This window comes from Dermacentor variabilis, chromosome 4 (assembly GCF_050947875.1).
Source record: "Dermacentor variabilis isolate Ectoservices chromosome 4, ASM5094787v1, whole genome shotgun sequence".
NCBI classification, from domain to species: Eukaryota; Metazoa; Arthropoda; class Arachnida; order Ixodida; family Ixodidae; genus Dermacentor; species Dermacentor variabilis.
Window position 1 is genome coordinate 94951845 of NC_134571.1, and position 11082 is coordinate 94962926.

Genomic DNA, 11082 nt, shown 5'->3' on the forward strand with positions numbered 1-11082 from the left:
ATTTGAAGTCGCTCTTCTGACGTGTGGGAAAGTCCGTGTAAGACGGGCGCGGAATACGCAATTTTTTGTCGTAATAATGCATTGTAAACAGTCAGCATGGACGATACTGATCCGCCCCATGATGTGCCTGCAAGTCTGCGAAGTACAGTCACTATGGCATTGACCTTGTTTTCGAGTTTTCTTATGTGGGGTGCCCAGGATAGCTGCCTATCAAGTATTATGCCAAGAAATCGATGCTGTATGACAATCATTAGAGGGTGTCCTTCCTGAGTAAGAGTAAAATTTTTTAACTGCCTCCGAGTGAAGGGCAATACAGCTGTCTTTGCGTGTGATAGTACCATTCCTCTCTCTCTCAAAAATTGGTTGATGATATTTATGCCGTCTTGCAATGCCATCTGAAGTAGTTGAGCATTAGACCCAGATGTCCAAATACACACATCATCTGCATACAGTGAAAACATTAACTGTGGTGGCAGCCTTCTTGTTAAATCAGCCATGACGCAGTTAAATATGACGGGGCTCAGTACGCTTCCCTGCGGTACTCGCTGTTTGACAACATGTTCAGCAATCTTTTCTTCACCCGTCTGAACAAATATTTTGCGACCTGATAGAAATTCAGAAATCCATCGCAAGGACTTGCCAGACAGACCAAGTTCCAGCATGCTTAGCAGAAGAACGTGACTAACAGTGTCAAATGCCCTCTTGATGTCTAGGAATACTGCTATCGTCGTCTGTCCACATGCACGCTCTTGCTCCACGCAGGTTACTATATCTAATATTGCATCCATTGTACATCTATGTTTTCTAAAACCTACTAAGTAGTTGGACAACACATTCGTTTCATTACACCACAGTTGAAGTCGCGCGTCAATCATTTTCTCCATTACTTTGCATAAACAACTTGTCAAATTAACTGGGCAGAAGGATTCAAGGCACAAAAGGTTTTAAAATTGTTATGATTCCAGCGACTTTCCAAGAATCAGGTGCAGTTTCCTCTATCCATAAGTTATTATAGATGTCTAAGAGAGCCTTTGTACCTGTCGGTCCGAGGTTTCTTAGCATATTGTACGTAATGCCGCCCGGCCCAGCAGCGGACTTTTGGCGACATGGTGCAATTGCACATTGAGCTCGCTTATGTGAAAGTATGGTCGAATTGAGGATGTTGGACCCTGTAGCAAGCACTAATTTTTCGCTTAGGTAACACTACTGAAATATCAAATTCTGCACATTGCGATGAAAAGCAGGTCTGGAAATAAGCTTACAAAATTAATCTGCAACTATTATTTCACACGTGTCCCGAGCTACAGTGAGAGCACGAAATGGGAAGCTCTGTGTTACAGGTCCGCTTAAAGGACGAATTACTAGAAAAATTCGTGGGACAGACGTGTGAGGAGACAGCGTACCGCAGAAATCGCGCCAGCGCCGTTTGCCTAAATTTTCCATTCATCTGCGCATTACATTGTGTATTTTCTGTGCATTTCTGTATGCTTCTGAACTTCCGCTCCGTCGGTAAGCTCTTTCGGATCGGCGTCGGATGGCTCTTAGGTGTTCATACTCTCCGTTAACTGCAGCATCAATTAACCTCCGTGCCTTTCTCCTTTCCTCTGCCTCTCTCTTGACAATAAAAAGCAATTTATTAAAAGCCCCATTAGGAAAACACAAACTAAATACAGGAGGCTGCGTCGAAGGCATTTCTGCTTCTACAAAAATATCCGCACCTGTTGACTCTCTTATGCGGTCAAAACTTGACAGGAAGTCGTACATGTAAAAAAAAAAGGGGGGAAGATTGAAACTGACTGTAGAACTAGTCCTAGACGCCGTTCTACCAGTGCGCAAATAGCGAGTAGAAGCGCGCACTGATGCGAGAATGAGTGTTGTCGTGAAGCAACCCAATGACGTATGCATATAGTTCGGTCATCACAGGAATGCAACATTGTGCAAGAGATGTATCAACATTCACGCTGGTGTGCTCCTAACTTCTACACGTGCTAAAATAGCGGTGGTAGCTTGCTCAAACCAGCGAAATACACATTAATTTCTATCTACCTGTGCCCGAAGCGCAGAGTGCAGACAAACAATGAGGCTTATATCGGTTTACCAGACGGAGCTGGTTTCGGAGATATTAGCGCAAGAAGGCAAATTCTAATGCGCAATCAGGCGTTTCTACACTTCGGGTGATAAATCTTTCTTAGAATGAAGATAGAGCTCGTATATGCAAAGGTGCAGTTCCTCGGCCTTGGAAACTTTTCAACATCCAAGCGACAAAAGCACACGTAAACGACAAGAGGTAATACGGTCAGTCTAAAGGAAAATCCTTCTGGAGTGAGCAGTCACCACACGACCGATTTTAGTTCAGCAATGAATTACCAAACATGTATGATGAAGCAAAATTTTTTTACCATGCTTGCAATTTTTTGAAGGACACTTACTTCGGAGAAGATTTAGGCAAAACTACCCGAGCGTTAAAATCAGCCACTGGTCAGTATATGCATGGATGCCACAGGTCAGGCACACGAGTTCATTGAAGTTTTTTTTTTTCAGGTGCAAATATGCGCGTATTATAGAAAACGCACAATGCTTACGCTTCACGTTGGTGCACCTGTGTTCATCTAAAAGAGTGCTCAGGGTCTCCATGCCTTAAGTGTACCGCCAACGACATAAGCACGTCAAATACTTCCTACGTGAATGCATTAGGCCGTAAAACTGACCCTACTCAACCGCACTATGCGTAGAGATAAACCGTGGCTCATGTACACGGGGTTTGAGCGGACACATTAAAAAGTTGTTAAAATTGCCTGTATCCCCAGATAGCACAATTCTAGTTCTTGAGCTGGTCTACTCGAAGAGGCAGGCGTTACTTGCACAAAAAAAAATTGAAATGCATAACTGACTAATCAACAAAAATTCACTAAAAAATACACAATTGAAAAATCATCAAAAGTTTTCTGATTGCATTTTTAACTAATTGCCTTATGGTACATATTGCATTTTACAAAGTTTAGCCGGAGCGTTCGCAAGGCGGATCCACTTGAAACGAATTCTCCTGATGGCACCAGTTTTGAGATATTAATTCCCGAACTTTACGGAGAAATAAATCAGCGCTCCGGTTACGTTTGTGCTTCAATGCATCAAACCACGTTTTGTTAAGAGAGTAAGTGGAACAACAGTGTATCTTGATCGCAATTTTGACGGCGCACATCTCGTAAATGGTGTCGTCCACACAATTATTTTCAAATATATATGATTTGCAGTCTCAGCCGCTAGAATTTGTAAATTGCAATATGTGCCATAAGGTAATTAACGAAAAACTCAATTAGTGGATGTTTCTTAACTAGTCGATAATGTATTTCATTTTCTTTTCTGCAAGTAATGTCCACCTCCTCGAGTAGACCAGCACTTAGACTAGAATTGTGTTATCTGCGACAGGCAATTTAAATATTTTTGAAAGTGTTCGTTGAAACACCATCTTTGTCCAAAGTAGCAAACCAGTGAATGAGCCCATATTCTAGAAACTGCGACAAGTGATCTTAGAGTCAGTGAGTAAAACCTTTATTGAAAACAAAGTAAGGCAAGATGGTTGGGAGCCCCTATTCCAAGGTTACACTGGCACGACCGTCCGTCTCGCTGGGCTTATCCCATAGTGATTATAGATATTAACGTAGTTACGAGTACACAGAAGCGGCCTAGCCTCTGCTGTCAAGATTTTAGTTTAAAGGAGACGACGAAAAACAGGCTCTTGTGTGCAACCCCGTTTTCTACTTCTCTCATTTTATGAGTATTCTGGCGTGCTTTCGGCAGACGCCGATCCCGGGGCCTTCGGCGATAGAAGCGGATTCAACTAGACGTGCAGAGGAGGTGCTTAAATGCTCTGCTCAGATGCTTAAACACATAATTCAAGACTATGATTCGAAAACCTGTAATTACTCTACACACTTCGCCTATGCGATACCCATAATCGCCTTCTTAGTTTCACCAAATGTAAACGAGGTGTCTTGCTTAGCTTTTCGCTGATGTCGGGAAAATGTCAACCTCAAGAGTTACGTCATTTTTCACCAAATATGAACGGGATGTGAGCTGGAGTTCTCCAGGGACAGAGGTAAGCATAGCTTTTAACGACCGTAAAATTATTTAGAACAGCTTTTCAAAGAAATTTTTGAAAAAGGTTGTAACTAACTGATGCTTTTGAAGCTTTGCCTATGCATCACGAAACGTAAAAAAAACGAAAAAAAAACGATACTGGCACTGTGCAGAAAAGAAACCTATCCGCGTATTTGACTAACAGCTGATAACTACGTCTTGTATAATAATTATATCATCACAATACGAAATCAGCTGTACATGAAACAATAGGGAGATTTTGAACAAGACACAATAGAATACTGAATAATATCACATACGTCTCTGTCATATGCGTCGCATAATTATAAAAAAAATCAAAGGCAATTGAACCACACACAATCGCAAAGCACCGAAACCTGTAAAGTCGTTCACTATAGTCTCCCGACTTCACCGAGGTGCAACGTGATGCCGGCAATTGTCAAGCGACGTCATACGATCACAGAAACGTGCCGTTTCTATAAATCGCACGTTCCGTGCTAAAAAGAATACAAACAAGCAAATGATCTGTCAGTTTTATCCTGACAAACACACACCCTGCACCAATTGGCACAATTTGGCTCTTCGCTTTCCGATGTTTCACAATGGTAAGTCATAGGCCCAAACACGCTCCAGGCACAGCGTCGCTTCGATAGAAAGGCGTCGACGAATTCGGCAGCATAAGGTCTGTTCAGGAATGACAAAGCGATGCGAGATCTATTGGTCGCAGGGAGCACGCACTCGAATCCGCTTGAGCAAGCAGCCGCTTGCTGACGCGCTTCGTCGCCCGCAATGATCGCTGCGACGTCGCTCGGCGCGCAAAACAACCCCATAGAGCTCAGTGTAGTTGCCATATGTCAAACGCCTACGCACACGAGGGTCATGGTTATTTTCGGATTCAACCCGACAAAGTGCAGGCGCCCGTCTTTTTCCCTAAGCAACTCAAGAGCAAATCGGTATAGGCTGAAGGCTAAGCAAGAGTAATGCATTATTTATCACCTCGATCGGCATTGTCACATTGGAAGTTTGCGTGACCATCCGTGCGACTGCCGAGCAAGTCTCTGATTATCTTTACCAGCAGCAGCCTGTGCTTGACAAATTAGTCCTCCGTTATCGTAACGAGAGCTGCGTCGAATTCACACGCTGAAAGGACGTGCTTCGAACCCAATAGGACAATCACTTTTTCGATGCCAGGAACTCAGCCTTAGAAGGACAAAAATGGTAAACTCACTTTGTGGACTTCTACAGCCAATCCTTTTTTTTCTTTAATCAAAGTAAGAATGTATGTCTATCACTGTCTCTTCAAAAAGATCGCATTTCGCTTTTGACGTGCAGGCTTGACTTCATTCAGGAGAGCACACGTAATTTATGTAGAAGACGGACTGAGCACAACGCTGCGCAGTGGCTCATAACCTGAGTGGCGGCTAGATTTGGTATTAGGAATGAAAAGTGAGAAAATGAACAAATGTGAAGAATGCGTAATATGCTAGTCACATAATAAAGAGATGATGAAAACTCGTTGTTAGACGTGGTGAAGAGTGCCAATGATGGGACAACAGATAACGGGTCACGTACGCTGACGACCAGCCGGTTTTCAAGATTCAAGGCAGTTTTCTTATCCCATGCACACGTAATGTACAGTAATGTTAAATCCAGCAGCCTATAGTTAGCCAGTTCCTAGTCCAATACAGAATGCTTCAATCTTGGAAAAAGAAAAAAAGAAATCACTTAGTCATGAGCGCACAATAACACGCCGCAATAAATGGAAGACAGATCACAAGTTACAAGTGAATGTTGAATGCTGTAATGGTTGGGCAAGAGTCAATCGTTCCCATTTTTCAACCATTGCCGTCATGGCTACATCCGTAGCTGAGAAAAACAATGAAGGAGTAAAAAAAAGAAGTCAAGTTTCACCAATCTCTTCGGTGCAATTATCAAAGTTGGTGCCAAAAGAACGCGCACTCGCCCAGAATAAAATAAAAAAATAAAGAACATGACGTTTCGGGCCCCGTACGGGTCTCTTTTCGACAATACCATGAAATCCTAAAACATCTTATACACCTTATCTATCTTATCCTAAAACATCTTATACACGATGATGGCTGCCGAGTCCCAGTCAATGCTGTGTTTGTGACTTTCGCCGTTTCACGGCGAAAGAAACAGTGAAACGCGCGGCGGTAACTTACACAGTGGGAACCAGCGAAACGCTGGCAAGAATTTTTTTTAAGGGCTACAGTCCCGTACAAAAGTGACTGTTGATTAACCATTGATATATTGCTGGGGAATTGTTGAAACAACGGACTTCAACAAATTTTCAAAAGCAATTGAATTCGCTTAACACTTGCACAACAATATTACCGTTGAGGATCCTCAATAAACAATTTATTTGGTAATTTGTGTTGATTTTTGTAGTTGCTCTTTTTATTGTGTAGCAGTTGAGTCCAGTATCAATAATTAGGACTCGCATATGAAGACATACCAAAATTTAATGCGAAGCGTTCCAACCTCATTGCTGTCACTTTGCGGCAGGTGGGTTCTCTTTCGCCTGGTTTTCATAAAAAGAAAATAATGTGCGACCGCACGGGTGGCATTGAACGTCGGCCGTCGAGCCCGGTGCTCTAACCATTAGGCCACGAACGTGCATTCTCCTCGCGTTCGAAACCCAGTAAGTTCTGAAATGCTTGGCGCGTGCGCAGCGTGCCACTTCCTCGTGCTGTCGCTAAAGCTGGCGCTTTCTAGCGCCGATCTCCGGGACCGCCCCACTTCCGTAGCCGTTTTCTCTCTGTAAAAACTGCAGCGTTAGACTAGCTTCATGACCGCCCAAGTTCATAATGATTTATTTCTTCGCCGGTGTACAAATGCCATCGTCGTTTTAACATGCACTAGATGACATAGCAATTGGTACGATCCAAAATGAGCACGTTTCGGGGAGCAGAAGATTGTGAAGTTCACTCGCAAACACGGTGACTACGCGCATGTGGAGTTCCCCAATAGTAGACACGGCGGCAGCGCGGCCGGCGATAAGACAGGCGCCGACACGCGACGACGCTACCTTCGAGCATCCAACGCGCTGTGGGAACCGTAGGATGCAAGCGGCGCACACGCTGCAAACATACACGTGAGAGATCTTCGAATTTCCTGCAACGCACCCTCTGTCCGGAAAGTAAACATAGCTTTTTTTTTATCCAACGGCCGTGATACTAGAGATCAAACAACGAACACGCTTTGAGATCGCAGCGCGCAACTGACTTCAAAGAGCTTCTGATTTAGAAACAGCCACAACAGTATCGCAGCTAATCGCTGTATCTGCGGCTGCTCCCGACTCTCGCCTTGCAAGAAGCATGCGATTTATTTGAGCCTCGCTGAACTGTCGTCCTCTCGTCTCCCAAGCCTGCAGGACAGGTCCCGTATCTTCAGTTAAATGGAAGAACACCAAAGGGAAATGAAAGAAATACATGTAACGTGCTCTTATCATACCTTACTTGTCACCTCGTCATCTGCAAAGGTGCTCTAAACTATTCTAGTAGCGTTACTTTTGTAAAAGTAATAAAATTCGTAGTAATTTTTATTTCTAGGTGGCGCTACCAACGTCAAGGTAGCGTTCTCGTGTGTGTGTGTGTGTGTGTGTGTGTGTGTGTGTGTGTGTGTGTGTGTGTGTGTGTGTGTGTGTGTGTGTGTGTGTGTGTGTGTGTGTGTGTGTGTGTGTGTGTGTGTGTGTGTGTGTGTGTGTGTGTGTGTGTGTGTGTGTGTGTGTGTGTGTGTGTGTGTGTGTGTGTGTGTGTGTGTGTGTGTGTGTGTGTGTGTGTGTGTGTGTGTGTGTGTGTGTGTGTGTGTGTGTGTGTGTGTGTGTGTGTGTGTGTGTGTGTGTGTGTGTGTGTGTGTGTGTGTGTGTGTGTGTGTGTGTGTGTGTGTGTGTGTGTGTGTGTGTGTGTGTGTGTGTGTGTGTGTGTGTGTGTGTGTGTGTGTGTGTGTGTGTGTGTGTGTGTGTGTGTGTGTGTGTGTGTGTGTGTGTGTGTGTGTGTGTGTGTGTGTGTGTGTGTGTGTGTGTGTGTGTGTGTGTGTGTGTGTGTGTGTGTGTGTGTGTGTGTGTGTGTGTGTGTGTGTGTGTGTGTGTGTGTGTGTGTGTGTGTGTGTGTGTGTGTGTGTGTGTGTGTGTGTGTGTGACGCACATTTTACTGAAATGCTTTAACGACGATAAGTGGGACGTTTATCCGTTGAAGTCGTTGGCTGACTCAGCTACTAGTATTCGACTGATGCGCGAGCCTGGCTGTTTTGATCAGTTGCGCGGCAGAGGGTATGATGCCTGTTGGAGAGAAGGCACCCGGAAAGAGTCGCAGCCGCACTTCTGCAGCTAGGTAAGTAATCTCGTTTTCTTGGGCAGTAGCCTTTTTTTCTATTTTGACATTGACAAGCGTGATATGTTAAGCACAACGTTCACTTTCTTCAAGCGAACCGTATGCCCCGGAGCGAACGCGCGCGATACTAACGCTCGCTGCCGCCGTCACTTCGTTTGAAACAATAGTAGGCGAAGAGGCAGCGGCGCCGCACGTGCGTAAAATTGCATTGCTTCATTTGTTCCTGTCTAATGACATTTCCTTAATTTGTATGAGAGAACACAATTGGAACATAAGGATCAGCTTCTCTGAGCAGTGATAATTTTGTTCAGTGGCCACGCCATCGTTCATAGGGGCTCACGTGGGCCGTCTAAGCGCTTGTTATCGCGTTCCGATACGTGAGAGGCGCGCTGCCTTTCAAGGTATTTAGGCAGACACTACGAGCTTAGGAGAACCGCGACAAATAATTGTGGAGCAGGTGTGCAGCCATGCTACTTCTGTACCACACTCGTACCGGAAGGCGGTGTTGCACGTCACGCTTACGCATTTCGTAACTATGGCGGCCGCCGTGGCAATTTGGGGCTCGAGGTCGTGGATACGATCCCTTTAGCGGCCACATTGCAAAGGAGCGGAATGCAAGAACGCTCGTGCACTGCGCATTGTATGCACGTAAAAATTTCCAGGAAGTCAAAATTAATACGGAGTCCCCAACTACGACCTGCCTCATAATCAGATCGTTGGTTTCGCACGTAGGACATCATAATTATTCTTTTTTAATCCGTAGTGGCTCATCATATACCATACGGTTAGTGTGATAAACTTTTGTGCCGTAGCGGTTAAACGCGCCTCGATTTAGGATGTATATAGCAACGCACATATTACAAGCTTTGAGAAACAAAAGCAAAACGGTGTCGAAGTCAGTTGCCTGTCTTGGTGGGCCAACCCGCCTGCACCTATCCTACTTCCGGTATACCATTGTCGCTCACACTGCGGCCACTACACCGTTCTTGTCGCCTAACATCCGAACTAGAAATAGTTTACATCGTTTAAATACTTCGTATGCCAAGCGTTCACGCCATCGCGCGGTTGTCCTCAATCGCATTCCGACCAGCATTCATTGAGTGAGCCGTGAACTGGCAGTATACTTCGAATCAACAGGGAAAAGCTTTGTCTAAGGGAGTATCAAGGACCATTGGAAAAGCAGGGACATCCCATGTGAGGCTTATCGGACTCAGATAAAATTTCCCATAATACATAAATTGCAATCCACGCATACACTGCAACTCTGACTAACCCTGGCTTGAATTAGCATATTTATTTATCAGGCTGGCGCTTGGGCCTGTTTCAGGAAAGTGTAATAGGAACGTGCGCTAGATCTTCATAATAAATTAATAGCCCCCATCACTCACTCACTCACTCACTCACTCACTCACTCACTCACTCACTCCCTCACTCACTCACTCACTCACTCACTCACTCACTCACTCACTCACTCACTCACTCACTCACTCACTCACTCACTCACTCACTCACTCACTCTATGTCAAATCGTTTACTCCCATGAACGTGCCTCGTGCTCATGCCCATACAGCTTGTGTTCGAGGCTCTTCCGAGGCATGCGTTCCTTGGGTCCCCATGCGCCTTCGCCCTAGAAGCAGGTGTCCAACGGAAAACGTGGGTCATTCATTTCCTTCCTAAATTTCCCAAAATAAGGGCCGACAGCCAGACCGCGACCAATCAATATTGTCAATCAGTCAAACATTCTTTTCGTCTGGAGAATTCTCCTGGCAGATTACAACGAAACCTGCATTTGAGAAGCCGTTCACTTGTACACTTAAATTATTGAAGTCGCTGCTACTGTTCTTGCGCCCAAGTCAGTTGTCACTGCCAACCTGAGACCTATAATTCAAGTTTTTACGCTAATTCCAGTTTCCGTGTACTTAAGCTTGATAGTTCTGCACCCTGCAAGCTCACATGACGCAGCGAGAAAACGGGCGCTTACCTTCCGCGCCTCCTGCCGCTGACTTTCGGAACCGAAGAACTGGACCTGTCACATTTCTATAACAGGTGGCGTTGGGCAACTACACCCGGATTCAAGCTTGAAGGGGAAGCGGCAATAAATTACATCCGAAAAATAACAGCCGAATCTTTTCAGGGCAATGACGAGGCTGTATTTGAAGAAAAAAAGAGCATGAAAGAGACCCAAGTGGAAAAGGGGCTGGGGCTGATAAATGTAACTGGAAGAAAGCGGACGAGAAAATTCCTAAGCGCACAGCCACAGGGCTAGAGGAGGTTCCCGTTAGGCTGATTAATGAACTAGGACCAAAAAGTAAGGAAGCTCTGGTGAAAGCAGTGTAAAAAACTTTAAAATATAGACGTTGGTATATAGAATACCAGCCTCGTACTAGAATACCAGACAGTTGGCGACAAATTAGAATGAAAGTAATTTAAAAGGTAAGGGGGAGAAAGATAGAATTCACTCGTATAGACCGTTGACCATTACATCGGTAATATACAGGCTTGCAATGCAGGTAACCAAATTAAAGCTGCAAGCATGGGCACAGAATAATGACATTTTGGGAGAACTTCAGAATGGCTTCAGATTAGGTAGGCGTTTAGATAACAACTTATTTGTTCTTACTCAGTGCATTGA